This window comes from Pan troglodytes, chromosome 9, assembly GCF_028858775.2.
Source record: "Pan troglodytes isolate AG18354 chromosome 9, NHGRI_mPanTro3-v2.0_pri, whole genome shotgun sequence".
In the NCBI taxonomy this organism is placed as follows: domain Eukaryota; kingdom Metazoa; phylum Chordata; class Mammalia; order Primates; family Hominidae; genus Pan; species Pan troglodytes.
Window position 1 is genome coordinate 29,642,041 of NC_072407.2, and position 23,214 is coordinate 29,665,254.

Consider the following 23,214-nt stretch of genomic DNA (forward strand, 5'->3'; position numbering starts at 1 on the left):
GTCTCACATGGCGGCAGACAAGAGAAGAGAGCTTGTGCAGGGAAACTTTCCTTTTTAAAATCATCAGATCTCATGAGACTCATTGACTAACACAAGAACAGTGCAGGAAAGACCTGCCAACATAATCAAATCACCCTCCACCAGGTTCCTCCCATGACACTGGGAATTGTGGGAGTTACAATTCAAGATGATTTGGGTGGCAACACAGACAAACCATATCATTGGGTTAATTAGAAAGTCTTGTTTTCAAGCTCTGAAGTTCTTTCTTCTACTTGTTAGATTTTATTTCTGAGACTTTCCTGTGCATTTTGCATTTCTTTAAGTGTGTCCTTCATTTCCAAAAGTTGTGATTGTTTTTTATCTATGCTATCTATTTCACTGGAGATTTTTCCTTTTATATCTTGTATTATTTTTATTTTATTTCAAGTTGGACTTCACATTTCTCTTTTGCCTCCTTGAGTGGTTTTATAATCTACCCTCTGAATTCTTTTTCTGGCATTTCAGAGATTTTGTCTTGGTTTGGATCCATTGCTGGTGAGCTAGTGTGATATTTTGAGGGTGTTAAAGAACCTTGTTTTGTCATATTACCAGAACTGTTTTCCAGGTTCCTTCTCATTTGAGTAGACTATGTCAGAGGGAGGGTCTGGGACTCAAGTGCTGCTGTTCAGATTCTTTTGTCCCACGAGGGTGCTCCTGTGATGTGGTACTCTCCTGTTTCCCCTAGGGATGGGAATTCCTGAGAGCTGAACTGCAGTGATTATTATCTCTTTACAGGATCTATCCACCCAGTGTAACTACCGGGCTCTTGGCTTTTACTGGGGAGTGTCTTTAAAGAGTACTGTGATGTGATCCATCTTCAGATCTCTCAGCTGTGGACACTGGAACCTACTCTTGTGGAGGAAGCAGGTGAGTGAAGTGGACTCTCTGAGGGTCCTTGCTTGCATTTTTTTAAGTGTGCTGGTTTTGTATTGGTTGACCTGGAACCCAGAGGTGATGCTTTCAAGAGTGCATCAGCTGTGATCGTATAGGGAGGATACAAGTTTGCCCTAGAGTTACCTTTGGATAAGTATTCAGGTATTTCAGGCAGTGGCATGGCCATAGAGCTCCCAAAAGATTATGTCCTTTGTCTTCAGCTACCAGGGTGGGTAGAGAAGGACCATCTGGTGGGGGTAAAGTTAGGTGTGTCTGAGCTCAGACTCTCACTGGGCAGGACTTGCTGAAGCTGCTCTTGGGGTTGGGGGTGTGGTTCTCAGGCCAATGGAATTATGTACCCAGGGAATTCTGGCTGTCTCGGCTGTGTCACACAGGTTACCAAGGATGTAGGGGAAAGCTGGCAGCCACAGGCCTCACCAAGGTACAGTGCAGCATGCAGCCCAAAATGCTGATCTCTCATTGTGCCCCTGCAACAGCACCAAGTTTATTACCAGGCAGCCAGTGAACAGGGCTGAGAACTTGCTCCAGGCTACAAGCTTCCTAGCAGAGAAAGCAGCTGACTCACAGTTCCTTGGCTGTCCCAGGGTGCCTGCAGTGGCAACTCACCGCCTTCAAAGTGTCTTTGGTTTCTCTCGGCTTTCCTGATATGTTCCTGTGGTAGTTTTTGGAGACAAAGTTCACGATGTCGGTCTCCATGCCCTGCTCTATCCCTCCAAGTTGGAGCTGAAAGACAGTCCTGTCCCCTATCTTGCATTTGTTCCCTTTTATATATAGAAAATTTAACCAAGAAATGGTTTAGGATGTTGGCTTATGTACAAATGTAGTTTTTGTCCAGCAGAGCCCAAAACCATAACTTTGAATGTTATCTGTTGTACCAGAAAGAAATTATTTGCATCTCTACTTGACAAAAATTAGCAAGTATATATTTATTTTTGCAGAATTTTAAAAGAGTCCAATCAATATAAATTATATCAAAATTGCAAGCCTGGAATTGCATTGGAAAAACAACAACAAAAAACACCCAGTAATCTCTTTGCCTATTTTTAAGTTACAGATAATTTTCCTGACAGGAGGAGGTAATTTTGTGGATCTTAAAGTTTATCTTCATCTAATTCAGTGTAAATTGTGAAGTAATGGGCCAATATCAGTTGTGAAAGAGATGACACAGAGACCATTTGCAATGAGCCAACTGTTCCTTAGATCATTAAAGGACCAAAATTTGGATGGTTTCTTGAATATAACATAGGAGTTGCTTCAGGCCCTTCTGTGTCTACAAGAAAGATTAAGTACAGCTAGGTAAAAATCAGAGGAGAAATTCTGTTTTCTATTCTTTAAGAAAAAGCTAGACTGCACAAGTGATTCTCATTTTACCATTAGAAACTACTTTCTGAGAAGCCAAATAAATTGGCAACTTGGAGTTGAAACTAACTTAAATATTTACAAAGGGATGGAGAAGTAAAGAAAATGAAATGAAAAATCAGATAATGTAACTCGTTGTTATTACAATTCAAGAGGCTCCCCAACACTTAAAATTCAAACTGCTCCCCAAGGCTGACATAAAACCCTGCAGGATCTTGCTTCTGGATCTTTTTCTGGCCTCATCTCCTCTCATTTACTGCTCTCATTGCCCTTCAGCCACAGTGGCTGAGTACACGCTTTAAAAATACGCGACCACAATTGCTCCTAAGACAGTTTCACACTGAACCACACATTTCTTTTTTTTTTTTTTTTTTAAGTGTGGTAGAAAACACATAACATGATATGTACCCTTTTAACAAATGTTTAAGTGTATAGTACAGTATTGTTAACTATAGTCACAGTGTTGTTTGACACATCTTCAGAATTTTTTGTTTTACATAATTTACTAAAGCATGATTGAGATAAAAAAGTCAATATTTCATTTAAACAGAAAGAATCAATAATAAGTATTTGAGGTAATGGATATATTAATTAGCTTAATTCAATAATTCCACAGTATGTACATATATTATAGCACCACTTCCTGCCCCATAAATACAGTCATAATTTGTCAATATCCAATCTTTTAAAGCTGTACATTTTTAATATATACAACTTGATGAGTTTGGAGATAAGTATACACCTGTGAAATCACGACTACCATCTATGCCATAAAGCTCTCCATCATCTGTAAAAGTTTCCACCTGTCCTATTTATTATTATTATTACTGATAAGAATGGTTAACATAAGGTCTCCCATCTTAGCAAATTTTTAAGTATACAATCCAATATTGTTAACTATACCTCAATATTAACCAAAGGGTACAAAGTTTCAGTTATACAAGACAGATAAGTCCTAGAGACCTGCAACTTTTTCTTCTTGCATGATTGATACTCAGTAATCATTGAACCAGCAGCTCCTCATTTCCCCTTCCCCTCATCCTGTAATCACCATTCTACTTTGTTGACTACTTAAGTTACTCATGTAAGGGAAATCATGAAGTGTTTTTGAAACTGGCTTATTTCACTTAACATAATTTCCTCAAGTTTCAGCTATGCTTTCTTTCATAAATGGCAGAATTTTCTTTTTTTCTGGAGCCTAATAATATTCCATTGTATATATCTACCACATTTTCTTCATTCATTTATCCATCGGTGGACATTTAAGTTGTTTCCATATCTTGACTATCCTGCACAGTGCTGCAATGAACATGAGGCTGCAGATATTTTGTTGAGATTCTGTTTTCAATCCTTTGGATAAATACCCAGAAGTGAGGTGGATGGATCATACAGTAATTCTAGAAAACCTCAATACTGTTTTTCCTAACAGCTGCATTATTTTGCATTCCTACCAACATTGCACAAGGGTTACAATGGCTCACATTCCTATCAACAGTTGTTATTTTCTGGGCTTTTTAGAGAATCGTCATTCTAACAGATGTGAGGCAATATTTCATTTTTTGACTTACATTTCCATAATGATTCATGACAGTTGGACTTTTTTTTATACTTGTGGGTTATTTTAATGTCTTTTTGGGGGAAATATCTATCCAATTCCTTTACCCTTTATTTATTTATTTATGTATTTAATTTACTACTAACCTATAGGAATTTTTTGTATATTTTGCATATTAACTTCTTATCAGATATATAATATGGCATGTCCTTTTGCTTCACTTCCTTCATTTGTATAGAAGGGGTAGTGTTATTACTTACTGCATGGTGTTATTGAAGGTTTGAATTGATTAATATTCACAATATGCTTAGAAATGTGTTTGCTCAACCATCAATAGTACACAATATTAACAGGATAAAGAATAAAAATCACATAGAGAAAAAGCATTTAACACAATTTAACAGCTTTTCATGATAAAAAACACAAATTAATGATAGAAATTATCTCAACATAATAAAAGTCATATATGAAAAGCTCATATCTTATATCATACTCAGTGGTGAGAATGAGAAGCTTTTCCTCTAAGATCAAGGAGCTTCTGTCTGTTGCTTTTACACTTGCAGATCTTCCTGCCAGTAATGCTTCTCCTGTGGAGAATTACATGACTTATTTCCACAGTTTATTCAAGCCATGACTCCTTTGTCAGCTTAGGGAGGCTTTCCTACTCAGCCTCATATAAATGCAAACCACCTACATGCCTGTCTCGCTCACTCCTTTTGAATTCTGTGATTATTCTTCTAAGTTAGTAAAGTGTAGATTCAGATTCAGACAAAAACAGTTTATAGAACAAACCCTCAAGTGGCACTTAGTATGTGCGAGGTATTGTTCTAAGTGGTTTCCACATAGCAAATTACTTAATCCTCACATCAACTCTATGATATAGTTTCTAATATCACATTTTCTGATGCTGAAACTGTGTCACAAAGAGGCTCAGGCACTTGGCCATTAAGCAGGGATTATTCTAATGTCTAAATGCTAATATGAATCAATGCAGTTAATAATCAAACACAGTTTGACCCAAGAATCAAAGCTTTTGACCACTAGATTATATTTCATTTTTTTCAAAAAGTGTACAGGTTGCCTTGATTTTGACCATTGAACATTAAAGACTTAAATGTTAGACCTAAAACCATAAAACCCGAGAAGAAAACCTAGGCAATACCATTCAGGACATAGGCATGGGCAAGGACTTCATGTCTAAAACACCAAAAGCAATGGCAACAAAAGCCAAAATTGACAAATGGGATCTAATTAAACTAAAGAGCTTCTGCACAGCAAAAGAAACTACCATCAGAGTGAACAGGCAACCTACAGAATGGGAGAAAATTTTTGCAATCTTCTCAGCTGACAAAGGGCTAATATCCAGAATCTACAATGAACTTAAATAAATTTACAAGAAAAAAACAACCCCATCAACAAGTGGGCAAAGGATATGAACAGACACCTCTCAAAAGAAGACATTTATGCAGCCAACAGACACTTGAAAAAATGCTCATCATCACTGGCCATCAGAGAAATGCAAATCAAAACCACAATGAGATACCATCTCACACCAGTTAGAATGGCGATCATTAAAAAGTCAGGAAACAACAGGTGCTGGAGAGGATGTGGAGAAATAGGAACACCTTTACACTGTTGGTGGGACTGTAAACTACTTCAACCATTGTGGAAGACAGTGTGGCAATTCCTCAAGGATCTAGAACTAGAAATACCATTTGACCCAGCCATCCCATTACTGGGTATATACCCAAAGGATTATAAATCATGCTGCTATAAAGGCACATGCACAGGTTTGTTTATTGCAGCACTATTCACAATAGCAAAGACTTGGAACCAACCCAAATGTCCATCAATGATAGACTGGATTAAGAAAATGTGGCACATATACACCATGGAATACTGTGCAGCCATAAAAAATGATGAGTTCATTCCTTTGTAGGGACATGGATGAAATTGGAAATCATCATTCTCAGTAAACTATCGCAAGGACAAAAAACCAAACACTGCATGTTCTCACTCATAGGTGGGAATTGAACAGTGAGAACACTTGGACATAGGAAGGGGAACATCACACACCGGGGCCTGTCATGGGGTAGGGGGGAGGGGAGAGGGAAAGCATTAGGAGATATACCTAATGTAAATGGCAAGTTAATGGGTGCAGCACACCAACATGGCACATGTATACATATGTAACAAACTTGCACGTGTGCACATGTACCCTAGAACTTAAAGTATAATAAAAAGTGTACAGGTTGCCTTGATTTTGACCATTGTTGTATAAGTGAAAGCTTAATTAATAATGAATTTTAGTGAATCAGTTTAATCACTAGCCATTTTATTCATTTAATCCATAGCCATTTTATTCATTGTAAATAATATTGATATTTTATTTTTTCTTTAAAAATTGCCATTTTGTAACACAGAGACTCATGCAGCCTGTGTATTAATCATGACATGTACATGTTAAACTTGTCTGAAACAGACATTTGTCCCCGACCTCCTAGATAGCCACATATACTAAGATGCAACAAATGAGTATTTGGTCAAAAATAGTCTCAGTGATCCTGAGAGCTTGCTTTCTTTGAGGTGAGGTGGCATTTTTTTAGTATAGAGAGACAAAATATCAAAATTAATTATTAATCCATGAAATACCAACACCAACCTCTACCAGTCAACATTATTAATCTTTGAACTGTCAATATCCATCTGTCCTCCATATTAATGTTTGATTCAATTCTATTTTTAATTACAGCAGATACTATTATACAGAATTTAGTTGAAATGTGTAAACAAATAACATGAAAATAGCCATGAAAATTTCTAATCTTGAAATTGGTGGGGATCAACAGAAGAAAATCCAAGTTAAAGGACTTTAATGTTGAGTTGTGGAAGTGGCGGAAAACAATTTAAAAAAATGCAGTCTTCACTGAATAAAATAATTTAAAATAAAATCAATCAATATCATAATAAAAATATATGTTTTGGTGTACAATGAATAGTCATAAAGAAACCTGACATAGATTAAGTATTCCTTTTGCTTCAAAGACATGCAGAATATAATGATAAACTTTTTTCAGTTCCTTAAACACGTGGTAGGTGCTAAATAATGATAAAATGAATTAATAAAAGGTTAGTTAACAAAAGTGGTAATTTTCTCCTTTTGTCTTTCCTGAGGTCAATTATTGACTGTTAAACAGCAACTGAATATAAATCACCAGACTACAGTATTATAGATTTCATTTATTCTCTTTATTTCTGTTCATTTAAAAGAGATCCAGTTACATAAACAGATTTTCAAGATGTAAAGCTAGTTATGGGAAATAAAGGAACTAAGAGTATACAGAATTTTCTGTTGTTTTATTACTTATAAAGAGGGATTAGGGACATGGGCTAAATGAAATACCAAACATGGACTAGATATTGAAAAAATAGACCTCCTTTGAATGAGTGCTAAACTGGGAAGATAATTTAGCTAGTCTTTCTTGACAGTGTTCCATTCACCCAGAGAATAGTTGTTGTTAAATATAGAAAGGCTTTAATTAAAAATCCTGTGGAAGAATCTTTTTTTTTTAATTTATTTCAGATCTCTCTCACAATCTTAAAATGATTAAGTTAATTAACTGGAGTAGCACACTCTTATGTGAATCATTGTTTCCAAAACTCAGACACAATGAGTATTGCATTTCTTATTACTGGCAAAGTGTGAAAAGTGATACAGATCATCTTCATTTTGTAGGTTATGATTCAACATGCCCCAAATAATGTGTCCTCCAGGAAATGTAATTTGATTGAACTTTGTGTATGGAAAGTAGAGTCCAACTCACCAACTCACTCAGTTTGTGTGGGGATGTGGTGGGGAAATAAGGAAATATCATTTCAGCAACAAAGAAGACTTATTTAAACATATAATTCATAGTTATGCTATGATCTTTTCCAATTATATCTAGTATTTATGAATCCTTGCTAAGAAATTGTGTTCTGTTATTATGAGCTTGGTAAAAATATAGATATGGATTTGAACAAGTGGTGTTTGGATTACATATAAGCAAAACATTTCATATTGTGCTTCAGTTATGAATAGGTTGTTCATTAACTAAGAAGAATCACTCTCAGGGTCTTCAGGGCATATATTTCCTACCAATGGAAAAGGTTGTCAGAACATTTTGATAATAAAAGAGCAGATGATAAAACAATCCTAATAACCACTTATTCCCCTTATGCCTTTAAATCAACTTAGTTTAAGGAGGTGGATCAATGTCTGTTAGGACAGGGAACAATCAACATTGAATAAATTTTCCTGTATGAATAAATTTCGAGGAATATGTCTTGCCATATATGTATGAAAAAATATATATACATTTCTATTTCTCTATATATTTTTTTCTTTTTACTTTTATTTCTATGTACCTTTCTCATGCCTTTTATCTTTTTCTCTTCTTCTTTATTCATTTCTATGTTTCATACTTTCACACAATATGAGGCACTCTACTGAGCAAATTATGTAACTAGTGTGTGAATGCAGGTTAAAAAGCGGAGGCAGGTTTATGGATACAGGGCAAAAAGCTGGTCACCAAACTTTAGTAGACTTCAATTCATTGAGAGTTGACTTATGCCAGGTACTGTGCTGGAAAATAATAAAGGAAAGCCTGTGTTCTAGCGGAATATGTGTTTTACAGGATTCTCCATATTCTCATGTGCCTGTGTTCAATGAAATTTTCTTCCATGGGATACTGATACCCATTTCCTAAGTTGTTATTCAGCCATCATTTATCCCGGAGGCCTTGTCTAGTTCCATCAGTCTATGTTAGATTACTCTACCATAAGCTTATTTGTAATTTATTTACTTGTTAATACCATATATCTTACTTTTGATCTACTCTTATATTATGTGGGAAAACAAATCTCTTCAGATGCCCCTATGCTACCTGAGTCTGTATTTTCATAGGTGTCTCAGAGCAGATTGTTTTCCTACACTCAGTGTTTTTGTGTGTGTGTGTGTGTGTGTGTGTGTGGTAAAGCTGCTTTTATTACTCTGGTAAAACTGTATATGGAAATTTTTAGCATAAGCAAATAAATTCATTTAATATAAGGAAGATATTTTCTTCTGTCATTAATACATAATCATGATTTCTAAATATTAACCACATTTACACTGTATTAAAGTAAAGTAATGCATAAAATATTTGTATGCAATTTTGAAATTGTGGGATTACCGTTAAGAATAAATATAAATCTGTGTTAATTCTGGGGGGGATTTTGTAGTATTTTACATTCAAAAGAACATTGATTATTATATAAAAATCTATGTTCCTACCAAAAGTCTAAAAAATAGTATAGTAGAGGAATAATTAAAGCCTACTCCTCTTCTCAGCTTGAACTATAATGAGAATTTTTGTTTTGCTTTGTTTCATATTCCTCTCTAGGATCATGGATTAAAACTTACTACTCTGAGCCATGGCCCTCAAATTGAGCAATTTTGTAAGCATCTAACCAAAAATTTGACATATGTTAATAAAAGATTCTACTACAATACAAGTCCATTATACAACCATTCAATAGACTTCATGAATAGTTAGAGTATTATAAATACTAGTTAAGATTAATCAAAAATTTTTTTTTATTTTTTATTTTTATTTTTTATTATACTTTAAGTTTTAGGGTACATGTGCACATTGTGCAGGTTAGTTACATATGTATACATGTGCCATGCTGGTGCGCTGCACCCACTAACTCGTCATCTAGCATTAGGTATATCTCCCAATGCTATCCCTCCCCCCTCCCCCCTCCCCACCACAGTCCCCAGAGTATGGTATTCCCCTTCCTGTGTCCATGTGATCTCATTGTTCAATTCCCACCTATGAGTGAGAATATGCGGTGTTTGGTTTTTTGTTCTTGCGATAGTTTACTGAGAATGCTGCATCTGGGGTTGGCATCATTTCCCTTTTGAATGACAGAATGTGCATAAAAGTCTCTTGCCCGCACTGAACTCACACGTGCCCGGCAGGAAGGAGCTCTCACGAAGTGCCAGCTGGATGTGAGCTTGCTCTGGCAGCAGCAGTGCGGTCCTTGTTTCTGAGCTGCCAGTTAGGTGGGTCAAAGCTGAAATTTAGCTTGGAATTTAAGTTTCTAATTTTATACTTTTCATTGTGGTCTGGTCAGATTTTAGTCGGCTTTAAAATCAAAAGGTCACTCAGTCACTCTAATGTGATCATTTTGAATATGGAAATTTGTTATTTACATGCTGTACCTCAAATCAAAGAAAAAGCAGGCCTCAATATCACAGGTAGGAAAAACTAGAAAATTGTTCCTTTTCCATTTTGCCACCCTGCTCAGTTTTCCTCATAAATGGTTCCAGCTTGGAAAACAAGAGCTTCCCCTCTCAGACAGATGCAGCAGCGGGAGGAAGGGCTTTGGTCTTAAACTAGAAGCTGCAGCTGAAACTCTCCCCGTCTAATCCTGCTGTGTGTATGGCTCACACCATCTTTCCTGAGTGGGGAAAACCGCTGGCACTGAATAGCTGAAAGGTTCGCTGAAATCTGTGCTTCAAGAACGAGTTAAAGACAATACAACAAAACACATAGACACTGAAGGGGTTCAACTAATGTCCATCACTTATTCTGCTAATTTCAGTGCCTTTCAATAAACTTCTCAACATCTGAAAAAAAAAAAAAAAAAGATTAATCAAAATTAGGAAATATTGTACATTTAATGTGAACATAAATGCATTACTATAAAGTATTTTGGAAAGTGTAATGGTGAATTAAAATTTATTTTATATCATATTTACATATTTCTTTTATACAACATTTTCTTTTGTTTCATATTTGGTGAGACTTTATTTTTCTTCTGCTTTGAGATAGTACTTCCTTCTTAAGTGTGTGAGTATAGGAAGCAAAATAGTAGTAAGCTATATTGATAGTATGTAAAATAAATATAGGAAAGGTTTACATTTCATTTGTTAGATTCCTGCCAAGTATTTTAAGTGCAGGATATATAAAAATAATGTTTTAAGTCATGAAAAACACCTTGATATTGGCTCATTTAATTACACTGTAAATTCTTCTCTGAAGGCAAGTATGGTATTTTATATTTTCTTTTTTTTTGTTATTATACTTTAAGTTCTGGGGTACATGTGCAGAATGTGCAGGTTTGTAACATAGGTATACATGTGCTATGGTGGTTTGCTGTGCCCATCAACCCATCATCTACATTAGGTATTTCTCCTAATGATACCCCTCCCCTAACCCCCACCCCTCAACAGGCCCCGGTGTGTGATGTTCCCCTCCCTGTGTCCATGTATTCTCATTGTTCAGCTCCCACTTATGAGTGAGAACATGCAGAGTTTGGTTTTCTGTTCTTGTGTTAGTTTGCTGAGAATGATGGTTTCCAGCTTCGTCCATGTCCCTGCAAAGGACATGAACTCATCCCTTTTTATGCCTACATAGTATTCCATGGTGTATATGTGCCACATTTTCTTGATCGAGTCTATCATTGATGGGCATTTGGGTTGGTTCCAAGTCTTTGCTATTGTTAATAGTGCTGCAATAAACATATGTGTGCATGTGTCTTTATGGTAGAATGATTTATAATCCTTTGCCTATATACCCAGTAATGGAATTGCTGGATCAAAAGGTATTTCTGGACCTAGATCCTTGATAAATCGCCACACCGTCTTCCACAATGATTGAACTAATTTACACTCCCACAAACAGTGTAAAAGCGTTCCTATTTCTCCACATCCTCTCCTGCATCTGTTGTTTCCTGACTGTTTAATGATCACCATTCTAACTGGCATGAGATGGTATCTCATTGTGGTTTTGATTTGTGTTTCTCTAATGACCAGTGATGATGAGCATTTTTTCATATGTTTGTTGGCTGCATAAATGTCTTCTTTTGAGAAGTGTCTGTTCATATCCTTTGCCCACATTGTGAATGGGAGTTCACTCATGATTTGGCTCTCTGTTTGTCTGTTGTTGGTGTATAAGAATGCTTGTGATTTTTGTACATTGATTTTGTATCCTGAGACTTTGCTGAAGTTGCTTATCATCTTAAGGAGATTTTGGGCTGAGACAGTGGGGTTTTCTAGATATACAATCATGTCGTCTGCAAACAGGGACAATTTGACTTCCTCTTTTCCTAATTGAATACCCTTTATTTCCTTCTCCTGCCTAATTGACCTGGCCAGAACTTCCAACACTATGTTGAATAGGAGTGGTGAGAGAGGGCATCCCTGTCTTGTGCCAGTTTTCAAAGGGAATGCTTCCAGTTTTTGCCCATTCAGTATTATATTGGCTGTGTGTTTGTCATAGATAGCTCTTATTATTTTGAGATACGTCCCATCAATACCTAATTTATTGAGAGTTTTTAGCATGAAGGTTGTTGAATTTTGTCAAAGGCCTTTTCTGCATCTATTGAGATAATCATATGGTTTTTGTCTTTGGTTCTGTTTATATGCTGGATTACATTTATTGATTTGTGTATATTGAACCAGTCTTGCATCCCAGGGATGAAGCCCACTTGATCATGATGGATAAGCTTTTTGATGTGCTGCTGGATTCGGTTTGCCAGTATTTTGTTGAGGATTTTTGCATCAATGTTCATCAAGGATATTGGTCTAAAATTCTCTTTTTTTGTTGTGTCTCTGCCCGGCTTTGGTATCAGGAAGATGCTGGCCTCATAAAATGAGTTAGGGAGGATTCCCTCTTTTTCTATTGATTGGAATAGTTTCAGAAGGAATGGTACCAGTTCCTCCTTGTACCTCTGGTGGAATTCGGCTGTGAATCCATCTGGTCCTGGACTCTTTTTGGTGGGTAAGCTATTGATTATTTCCACAATTTCAGCTCCTGTTATTGGTCTATTCAGAGATTCAACTTCTTCCTGGTTTAGTCTTGGGAGAGTGTATGTGTCGAGGAATTTATGCATTTCTTCTAGATTTTCTAGTTTATTAGCATAGAGGTGTTTGTAGTATTCTCTGATGGTAGTTTGTATTTCTGTGGGATCGGTGGTGATATACCCTTTATCATTTTTTTATTGCATCTATTTGATTCTTCTCTCTTTTTTTCTTTATTAATCTTGCTAGCGGTCTATCAATTTTGTTGATCCTTTCAAAAAACCAGCTCCTGGATTCATTAATTTTTTGAAGGGTTTTTTGTGTCTCTATTTCCTTCAGTTCTGCTCTGATCTCAGTTATTTCTTGCCTTCTGCTAGCTTTTGGATGTGTTTGCTCTTGCTTTTCTAGTTCTTTTAATTGTGATGTTAGGGTGTCAACTTTGGATCTTTCCTGCTTTCTCTTGTGGGCATTTAGTGCTATAAATTTCCCTCTACACACTGCTTTGAATGCGTCCCAGAGATTCTGGTATGTTGTGTCTTTGTTCTCATTGGTTTCAAAGAACATCTTCATTTCTGCCTTCATTTCATTATGTACCCAGTAGTCATTCAGGAGCAGGTTGTTCAGTTTCCATGTAGTTGAGCAGTTTTGAGAGAGATTATTAATCCTGAGTTCTAGTTTGATTGCACTGTGGTCTGAGAGACAGTTTGTTATAATTTCTGTTCTTTTACATTTGCTGAGGAGAGCTTTACTTCCAAGTATGTGGTCAATTTTGGAATAGGTGTGGTGTGGTGCTGAAAAAAATATATATTCTGTTGATTTGGGGTGGAGAGTTCTGTAGATGTCTACTAGGTCCACTTTGTGCAGAGCTGAGTTCAATTCCTGGGTATCCTTGTTGACTTTCTGTCTTGTTGATGTGTCTAATGTTGACAGTGGGGTGTTAAAGTCTCCCATTATTAATGTGTGGGAGTCTAAGTCTCTTTGTAGGTCACTCAGGACTTGCTTTATGAATCTGGGTGCTCCTGTTTTGGGTGCATATATATTTAGGATAGTTAGCTCTTCTTGTTGAATTGATCCCTTTACCATTAAGTAATGGCCTTCTTTGTCTCTTTTGATCTTTGTTTGTTTAAAGTCGTCTGTTTTATCAGAGACTAGGATTGCAACCCCTGGGTTTTTTTTGTTTTCCATTTGCTTGGTAGATCTTCCTCCATCCTTTTATTTTGAGCCTATGTGTGTCTCTGCACATGAGATGGGTTTCCTGAATATAGCACACTGATGGGTCTTGACTCTTTATCCAATTTGCCAGTCTGTGTCTTTTAATTGGAGCATTTAGTCCATTTACATTTAAAGTTAATATTGTTATGTGTGAATTTGATGCTGTCATTATGATGTTAGCTGGTTATTTTGCTCGTTAGTTGATGCAGTTTCTTCCTAGTCTCAATGGCCTTTACATTTTGGCTTGATTTTGCAGCGGCTGGTACTGGTTGTTCCTTTCCATGTTTAGCGCTTCCTTCAGGAGCTCTTTTAGGGCAGGCCTGGTGGAGACAAAATCTCTCAGCATTTGCTTGTCTTTAAAGGATTTTATTTCTCCTTCACTTATGAAGCTTAGTTTGGCTGGATGTGAAATTCTGGGTTGAAAATTCTTTTCTTTAAGAATGTTGAATATTGGCCCCCACTCTCTTCTGGCTTGTAGAGTTTCTGCTGAGAGATCAGCTGTTAGTCTGATGGGCTTCCCTTTGAGGGTAGCCCGACCTTTCTCTCTGGCTGCCCTTAACATTTTTTCCTTCATTTCAACTTTGGTGAGTCTGACAATCATGTGTCTTGGTGTTACTCTTCTCAAGGTGTATCTTTTTGGCGTTCTCTGTATTTCCTGAATCTGAATGTTGGCTTGTCTTGCTAGATTGGGGAAGTTCTCCTGGATAATATCCTGCAGAGTGTTTTCCAACTTTCAGGTACACCAATCAGACGTAGATTAGGTCTTTTCACATAGTCCCATATTTCTTGGAGGCTTTGCTCGTGTCTTTTTATTCTTTTTTCTCTAAACTTCCCTTCTCGCTTCATTTCATTCATTTCATCTTCCATCGCTGATACCCTTTCTTCCAGTTGATCGCATCGGCTCCTGAGGCTTCTGCATTCTTCACGTAGTTGTCGAGCCTTGGTTTTCAGCTCCATCAGCTCCTTTAAGCACTTCCCTGTATTGGTTATTCTAGTTATACATTCTTCTAAATTTTTTTCAAAGTTTGCAATGTCTTTGCCTTTGGTTTGAATGTCCTCTGGTAGCTCAGAGTAATTTGATCATCTGAAGCCTTCTTCTCTCAGCTCATCAAAGTCATTCTCCGTCCAGCTTTGTTCCATTGCTGGTGAGGAACTGCGTTCCTTTGGAGGAGGAGAGGTGCTCTGCTTTTTAGAGTTTCCAGTTTTTCTGCTCTGTTTTTTTCCCATCTTTGTGGTTTTATCTAGTTTTGGTCTTTGATGATGGTGATATACAGATGGGTTTTTGGTGTGGATGTTCTCTCTGTTTGTTAGTTTTCCTTCTAATAGACAGGACCCTCAGCTGCAGGTCTGTTGGAGTACCCGGCCCTGTGATGTGTCAAGCTGCCCCTGCTGGGGGGTGCCTCCCAGTTAGGCTGCTCGGGTGTGAGGGGTCAGGGACCCACTTGAGGAGGCAGTCTGTCTGTTCTCAGATCTCCAGCTGCGTGCTGGGAGATCCACTGCTCTCTTCAAAGCTGTCAGACAGGGACATTTAAGTCTGCAGAGGTTACTGCTGTCTTTTTGTTTGTCTGTGCCCTGCCCCCAGAGGTGGAGACTACAGAGGCAGGCAGGCCTCCTTGAGCTGTGGTGGGCTCCACCCAGTTCGAGCTTCCCAGCTGCTTTGTTTACCTAAGCAAGCCTAGGCAATGGTGGGCACCCCTCCCCCAGCCTCACTGCCGCCTTGCAGTTTGATCTCAGACTGCTGTGCTAGGAATCAGCGAGACTCTGTGGGCATAGGACCCTCTGAGCCAGGTGCGGGATTTAATCATTTAATATCCTGGTGGGCCATTTTCTAAGCCCGTGGGAAAAGCACAGTATTTGGGTGGGAGTGTCCCGATTTTCCAGGTGCCGTCTGTCACCACTTTCTTGGACTAGGAAAGGGAACTCCCTGACCCCTTGCAATTACCAAGTGAGGCAATGCCTCGCCCTGCTTCGGCTCGCGCACTGCGCGTGCACCCACTGACCTGCGTCCACTTTCTGGCACTCCCTAGTGAGATGAACCCAGTTACTCAGATGGAAATGCAGAAATCACTGTCTTCTGCATTGCTCACGCTGGGAGCTGTAGACCGGAGCTGTTCCTATTCGGCCATCTTCAATGTTATTACTTCTTAAGTGTCACCAAGAACACAATATTGGAGAATGGCAAATGTGACTTTAAATAGAAATCACTAACAAAATTGAGATATCAGTGGAATCAACTAATGGCAGATGTTTTTCCAAGGGACAAACATGAGTGGTTCACCTAAACTTTAGGCACCACGGTGAATTCCTTCTTATTCTCACAGGGAAAGGGATAGAGAAAACTGTCCATGGTTTCTGTCGTGAAATGAAAATGCAGACCCTGGATTGGGTCAGAGAACTATTCATTGAATAATATTCTGAGGTCACGCTGACTAATGGAAAGTATAGACAAGCAAATAGGCAGAATGTCATGCTGTAAGTCTTATGAAATATTTCATTTTATATTTATGTATCTATGCATACATGTATGCATATGTGTATCTATGCATACATGTATGCGTATGTGTATATATGCATACATGTGTGCGTATGTGTATATAAGTATACATGTATGCGTATGTGTATACATGTATACATGTAAGTGTATGTGTACGTATATATGTATGTATACGTGTATATGGATACATATGTATATCTGTATACATATATATGGATACGTATATACGTATATATCTGTGTACGTATATATGTATACATATATGCATATATATGTGTATATATCTATGTCTATGTATATATGTGTATGTATACATACATGTGTATATATACATATATGTGTGTATTGGTGTATATATATGTATATACGTATACACATATATGCATATAAGTATACACATATGCGCATATACGTATACATACATGCATATACGTGTACACATATATGCGTATACGTATACACATATGTATACACGTATACATACATTATACGTATACACATATATGTATATATGTATGCATATGTATGTGTGCATGTATGCATACATATATGCATATGTATGTATGTGTTTTCATACATTTATGTATATGTATGTATACATGTATGTGTATGTATATATGCACGTGTATGTGTATATATGTATACGTATGCATATATGCATATATATGTATGCATATACGTATACATATAAATACGTATATTTACATATATGTAAACAAATATATATTAGTCACATATATAATATATACATGTAAATACGTATATATGTATACGTGCATATATATATACGTGTACACACATATACGTGCATATTCGTATATACGTGTACACATGTATGTATATACGTGTACACATGTATGTATATACGTGTACACATGTATGTATATACGTGTACACACGTGTACACATGTATATACGTGTGCACATGCGTATACACTTGTATATACGTTTATATGTGTATGCATACACATTTATGTATGTACGTATATATGTACATACATAGATACATATATAATGAAATATTTCATAAGACTTACAGCATGACATTCTAACTGTATGTTAGATATGTATGTATATATGTATATGCATATGTATATATGTGTATACAATAATCTCAATATCTTTATTTTCTCTGTATACATATATGTATACGTGTGTATATACATATACATGTATACATGTATAAGTATGTATATATGTATACATGCATATATGTATATAGATATGTATATATATACGCAAGTATATAGATATGTATATATATACACATGTATATACATAGATATGTATATAGATATGTATATATACGCATGTATATACATAGATATGTATATTGATATGTATATATACGCATGTATATACATAGATATGTATATAGATATGTATATACATGTATTTATGTATATAGATGTGTATATATATGTATTTATGTATATAGATATGTGTATATTTACATATATGTATATACAGAGAAAATTAAGATAGTATTGAGATTATTGTATATACGTATATACATATACACATATATACATAGGTACACGTATGTGTATATATGTAAATATGTACAGGTATGTTTATATATACACATATGTACACATATGTGTATATATACATATGTACAGGTATGTTTATATATATATGCAGATACATGTACGTATACAGAGAAAATAAAGTAAGAAATATATTATTGAGCAAGCATTACCATTTGCTACATTTGTTAAGAGCAGACTAAGGAGACATGACAAGGAGAGCTATATGTGGTACCTAGACTTAAGCACTTCCTGGGAGCTAGCTTCGGAGTTTTATAAAATTCAGAAGCTAGCTTCTGCATAAACATCTTTCTTAGAGGTAGAAGTTAAGACACAAGCTTGTGAATAAATAGAGAAAATTCTGCCTTCATAGATACAAAATTCCATGTGCTTTGAATCTGTCCATGCCTCATCATTTCTACTGCTGCTACTCAAGCAATACCACACTCTCATCAAGCAATACCACACTCTCATGTAGATGTTGATAACTCCATAAGCTGCCCACCACAGGACTTTAATACAACTCATTTATTCTACGTGGTACACTCTTCTCCGGCTAACCTGTATCTCTCATTTTACCTCAAATTTTGCTTTCTTTAGAAAGATTTCCTTGACCTCAGACAGATTAGTCATCTCCAGCATTTAATCTCAAGACTACCTATATTTCCTTAGTGCATTTGTCAAAGTTAAAATAAACTAGTTGATGAGTTTTGTGAGGTCCTAATTTCCACACTTTTTCTTCACTTGACAGTCCTATGAAGTCAGTATTTTATTTCCTGTTTTCTGCTGTATCCCAAATGTATAACACTGCAGATGACTCTTAGTGAGTGCTGAATTCCAGGTGATGAATGAGCCACACATGGCTGCTGTGTTGTCTTTGATTTTGAAATATAATTAACCCTCATTCTTTCCTTCCTAATCCCCTTTGTTGATACCAATTCTGCAGTAAGTATACTCCTTTAAGCTGTGAAGTAATAAGCAGAGTGATCTTTTGAGAAGAGCATATGGCTGTAAATAAAAGCAGACAGATTGCCTGAGTACTTAGTAAAGGCACTGGATGAAATATTTTCTTTTGTAATTGCAATACAAAACATTAATAGAGATTATGGATGAATGTCTTCCTTAGAGGTAGAAGATAAGACACAAGCTTTTAAATAAATGAGGGACAAACAAATTATATTTTCAATTTCTTGGGGCTGGATTTGTAAAGTAAAACAAGTACACACTGACTACTCCTGTTAACATTCTATTCAACTTAAACACAAAATTGTGTTTCTTGCATTTGTCTTCTGCTATAAATAGTTTTAGAATTTGTGGGTTTGTACTAATCTTTTAGGCCATAGCTTACCTGAGGAGCAAATGGAAGAGCTGAATAAAATGACACAAGGGCAATTACTTTCTGGTAGAAGACATGAACATCTTCTTCTCAAAAATTCTTCTGGCATTTAACTAGTGGTGAAGCCTAGAATAAAGGCTGTGGCCCAAAGAAAGGCACTGATTTACTTGATTCTAGCTTCTACTTCCCTTCCAGAAAAGATGAGCAGGTTTGAAGTTTGACCTGTCTGTTGCATCACTTGTAGGAAGATCTCAGAGGATTGATAGGAACACCTACATTGTTTTGTTCAATTGAAAAAAAAAAGAAGAAACAAAAATAAACCATCATTTTACTCTCTACTTCTGTGAGATCTTTTTTTTTATTCCAAATGTGAGTGAGAACACGCAGTATTTGTCTTTTCCTGTGCCTTCTTGAAAAATGCCAAGAGAGTGGATGTTAAGTATTCTTCCCACAGAAATTATGACTATATGAGGTAATGTGCTTATTAATTACCTAAATTTAAGCATTCGACTCTCTGTGTGTGTGTGTGTGTATATATGAAGGAATTTAAAGGGCATATAAACTCTGAGTGCATTTTAACATGAGCTATGAAAGCCATGAATGAAAACATGCAGAAGGTTATTAAACTATTTTGAGAACAAGTAAGATTTTCAGGTGTCTGACGTATTTTTATTACTATACAATCAAGATGAAATTAGCTTAAATGAATCTAGGAATTAAATTATTTATTATTTCATTGCAATCTCAATTCCTAACTAGACTTGATTTTTCCTTTTTTTTTTTTTAGAAATTATATTGGCTTCTATAAGTCAACTCATATCTGTCTGGTTCAAATAGTCATAAAATTTTTAGTGTGTTTATAGGTAGATAAAAAGGCAGGTAGATAGATAAAACATGTGACATGGCCTAATTAATATTTAAAAACCAAATACTATAAAAAACTGTGATATTGATACATCAAAAGAAAAGTACAAATGAAAGAAAATACAGAATATGGTTATAATATTGTATATGTATATAAAATATTAAGGGACATGTGGGGTGTAAATATGTTGTTTTGAGCAAGCTAATTGATTTCATGTTAATGGTGAATATTTATCTTTCTTTCATGCAGTAACATTTCTTAAAAGGAGATGAAACCCCTTTGGAGTCAAAATGATTTTTAAATTTGCCATCTTTTTATTTATTTCCATAGACAAAATATAAGAAATGAGTTAAAATATAAATGATGCTACCTTTGAATAATTTTCGTGGAAATGTTCTAATTTTTTCTCTTTTCATGTTTTTCCTTTTTCTTCCCCCATGATCCACTCCACTATCAGCATCTTGTTCCAGCCTCCTATTTCTAGAGTCTCTTCTGTTTTCCCCTGGAAATCACCTTCCTTTAATAACATTCTTTGCTATCACACCTTATCCCCAAATAAAATGTTAGCATATAAGCATTGTATACAAACTTACCATCAACCAGTGTGTACATTATGGTAGTATAGTATATATATATATATATATTATATTTATATATATATCTGTCTCAATGGCTCCAAGTCAATTAGAACTGTCCCCTTCCCCGATTCACCCATCCTTGGAGTTGTGTTCTGTGGTGATTATATTTTTGCAATTTTTTAAAACTTAAATTTTCTTCTACAAAATATGTTTTTGACAAAACATTTTGGGCCTCTGAGACGTGGTCCTGTGCCAAAATTGTTATTCTAAAATTATTTTGTGACAGTGTCCTTTTAAAGCAGACAGGAAGACAGATAACAAAAAATTATTTATAGGGATTGATTTTTCAATGATTGAAACCTAAATGCAAAGAACTTATGGTATCCTTTTCTCCCAGTATGATAAACCAAATCTGTCAACCTAATTCTCCTAAGTTCACTATTCCTTTCATCCTCTTAAAGTAAGAGAATGGTTTCCATTAATCAGAGCACAAACTTGAAGTCTGGCTCCTTACACCAGTTTATTACAATTTTTTTTACATAATTTGGAATAAACCCATTACATTGTTTCCTCCTTTCACTCTCTAATGAATGATAGACAACACATTGGAATCAAATGCCAAAAATTAAAACATTTCTCAGTATTTATTTTTATTTATTTATTTAGCTTTCAGGAATTGATGGGAGACTCCCAACGTCTTTCTTTGCATTTTAGCAGAGTTCTAGCTTGGATGTAGGCCCTAGGGGCTAAAAATTGAACTATACTATTAATACAAATTATTAACATAATTCAAATTAAAATATAAAGAGGAGGGTTCTGTTTCACAACAGGCTTTGAAAAATATTTGAAAATCATATTGGTTTTGTTTGTTTGTTTTTAGATTTCCTATACAGTACTGAAACAAGTAACTAGAATCAATCATGTAGCAGTAAAACCATCACTACTATTTTCAAGGAAAACTTTCTCAATGCAGGAGAAACTGCCTTGCATCTTTAGAAATAAGATTTAATTATAGTCAAACTAAATATAGTTTATAATCCATGTGTTAACGAAGATAAAGTGCTAGAACATTTCTGCCCAGAAGATTTACACAATTCAGTTCACATGCTTCTGCTTTAGAGTCAAATGACTGAAACTTTCATGGCCCTCCTTTTACAGCTAGAACATAGAAGGAATAAAATAACAACAAAAAGCTTTGGAAGTTGAATAGAGTTTCAGCTTCTTGCTTGCCACATGGAATTTGCCAAGATTCATTTGGCATTTAAGCTTGAACCAAATACAAACATCTCAGTAAACAGTTTCACTTCAAACATACTAAGGCCAAGAAGCAGATAAAATGACGTGCTACTACTAAAGGAGCCAGAAAACTGTTTCCAATTATCATTTGTTGTCAAAACCTTAATGAGGTTTTGACAAATAATGAGGGTAATGAGAAGTGCATGGAATCCCAGGTATCATTTTTTAGGCAAGGTAATCTCACTTTCTCTGATGACTCTTCCTTATAAAGGTTGGCCTATTTCTCTTGCCAATGTGAGAAGGATGACAGAAATTCCTTAATCAAGAAAGCAACTGTGTTCCTGGTACATCCAATAGGATTTAATTAAGTATTGGAATGAAAGGAGTCACAGATCACCAATTCATTCTGCTATAAAGTGCGTGTAATCCCTCTACAGTATTGCTACTCAAAGTGTGATCTGAGGAACAACAGCAGTCTGCATACATGGGATTTGTTAGAAATGCAGAAATTTAAGCCCACCCTCCTGATTCAGAAGCTGCATTTTCTTTTCTTTTTTTTTTTTTTGTGATCCTCCCACCTTGGCCTCCCAAAATGCTGGGATTACAGGCATGAGGCCACCATGCTTGGCCTATTTATTTATTTATTTATTTATTATTTTATTTTTATTTTTATATATATATTTTATTATACTTTAAGTTCTAGGGTACATGTGTACAACATGCAGGTTTGTTATATATGTATACATGTGCCATGTTGGTGTGTTGCACCCATTAACTTGTCATTTACATTAGGTATATCTCCTAATGCTATCCCTCCCCCCTCCCCCACCCCACAACAGGCCTCAATGTGCGATGTTCCCCTTCCTGTGTCCAAGTGTTCTCATTGTTCAATTCCCACCTATGAGTGACAACATGCGGTGTTTGGTTTTTTGTCCTTGCGATAGTTTGCTGAGAATGATGGTTTCCAGCTTCATCCATGTCCCTACAAAGGACATTAACTCATCATTTTTCATGGTTGCATAGTATTCCATGGTGTATATGTGCCACATTTTCTTAATCCAGTCTATCATTGTTGGACATTTGGGTTGGTTCCAAGTCTTTGCTATTGTGAGTAGTGCTGCAATAAACATACGTGTGCATGTGTCTTTATAGCAGCATGATTTATAATCCTTTGGGTGTAGACCCAGTAATGGGATGGCTGGGTAAGCAATGGCAACAAAAACCAAAATTGACAAATGGGATCTAATTAAACTAAAGAGCTTCTGCACAGCAAAAGAAACTACCATC

The 23,214-nt window shown here is 35.9% G+C and overlaps 1 long non-coding RNA gene across 1 annotated transcript in view; it reads left to right on the forward strand.

Moving 5' to 3' along the window:
• Window positions 1–651: 651 nt before the first annotated feature.
• LOC129136339 (uncharacterized) overlaps window positions 652–23,214 on the forward strand; it is a 142,497-nt gene continuing 119,934 nt past the window's right edge. Inside the window, exon 1 of the long non-coding RNA XR_010147517.1 lies at window positions 652–906. This is a non-coding gene — a long non-coding RNA (uncharacterized LOC129136339). The remainder of the gene's footprint in view (window positions 907–23,214) is intronic.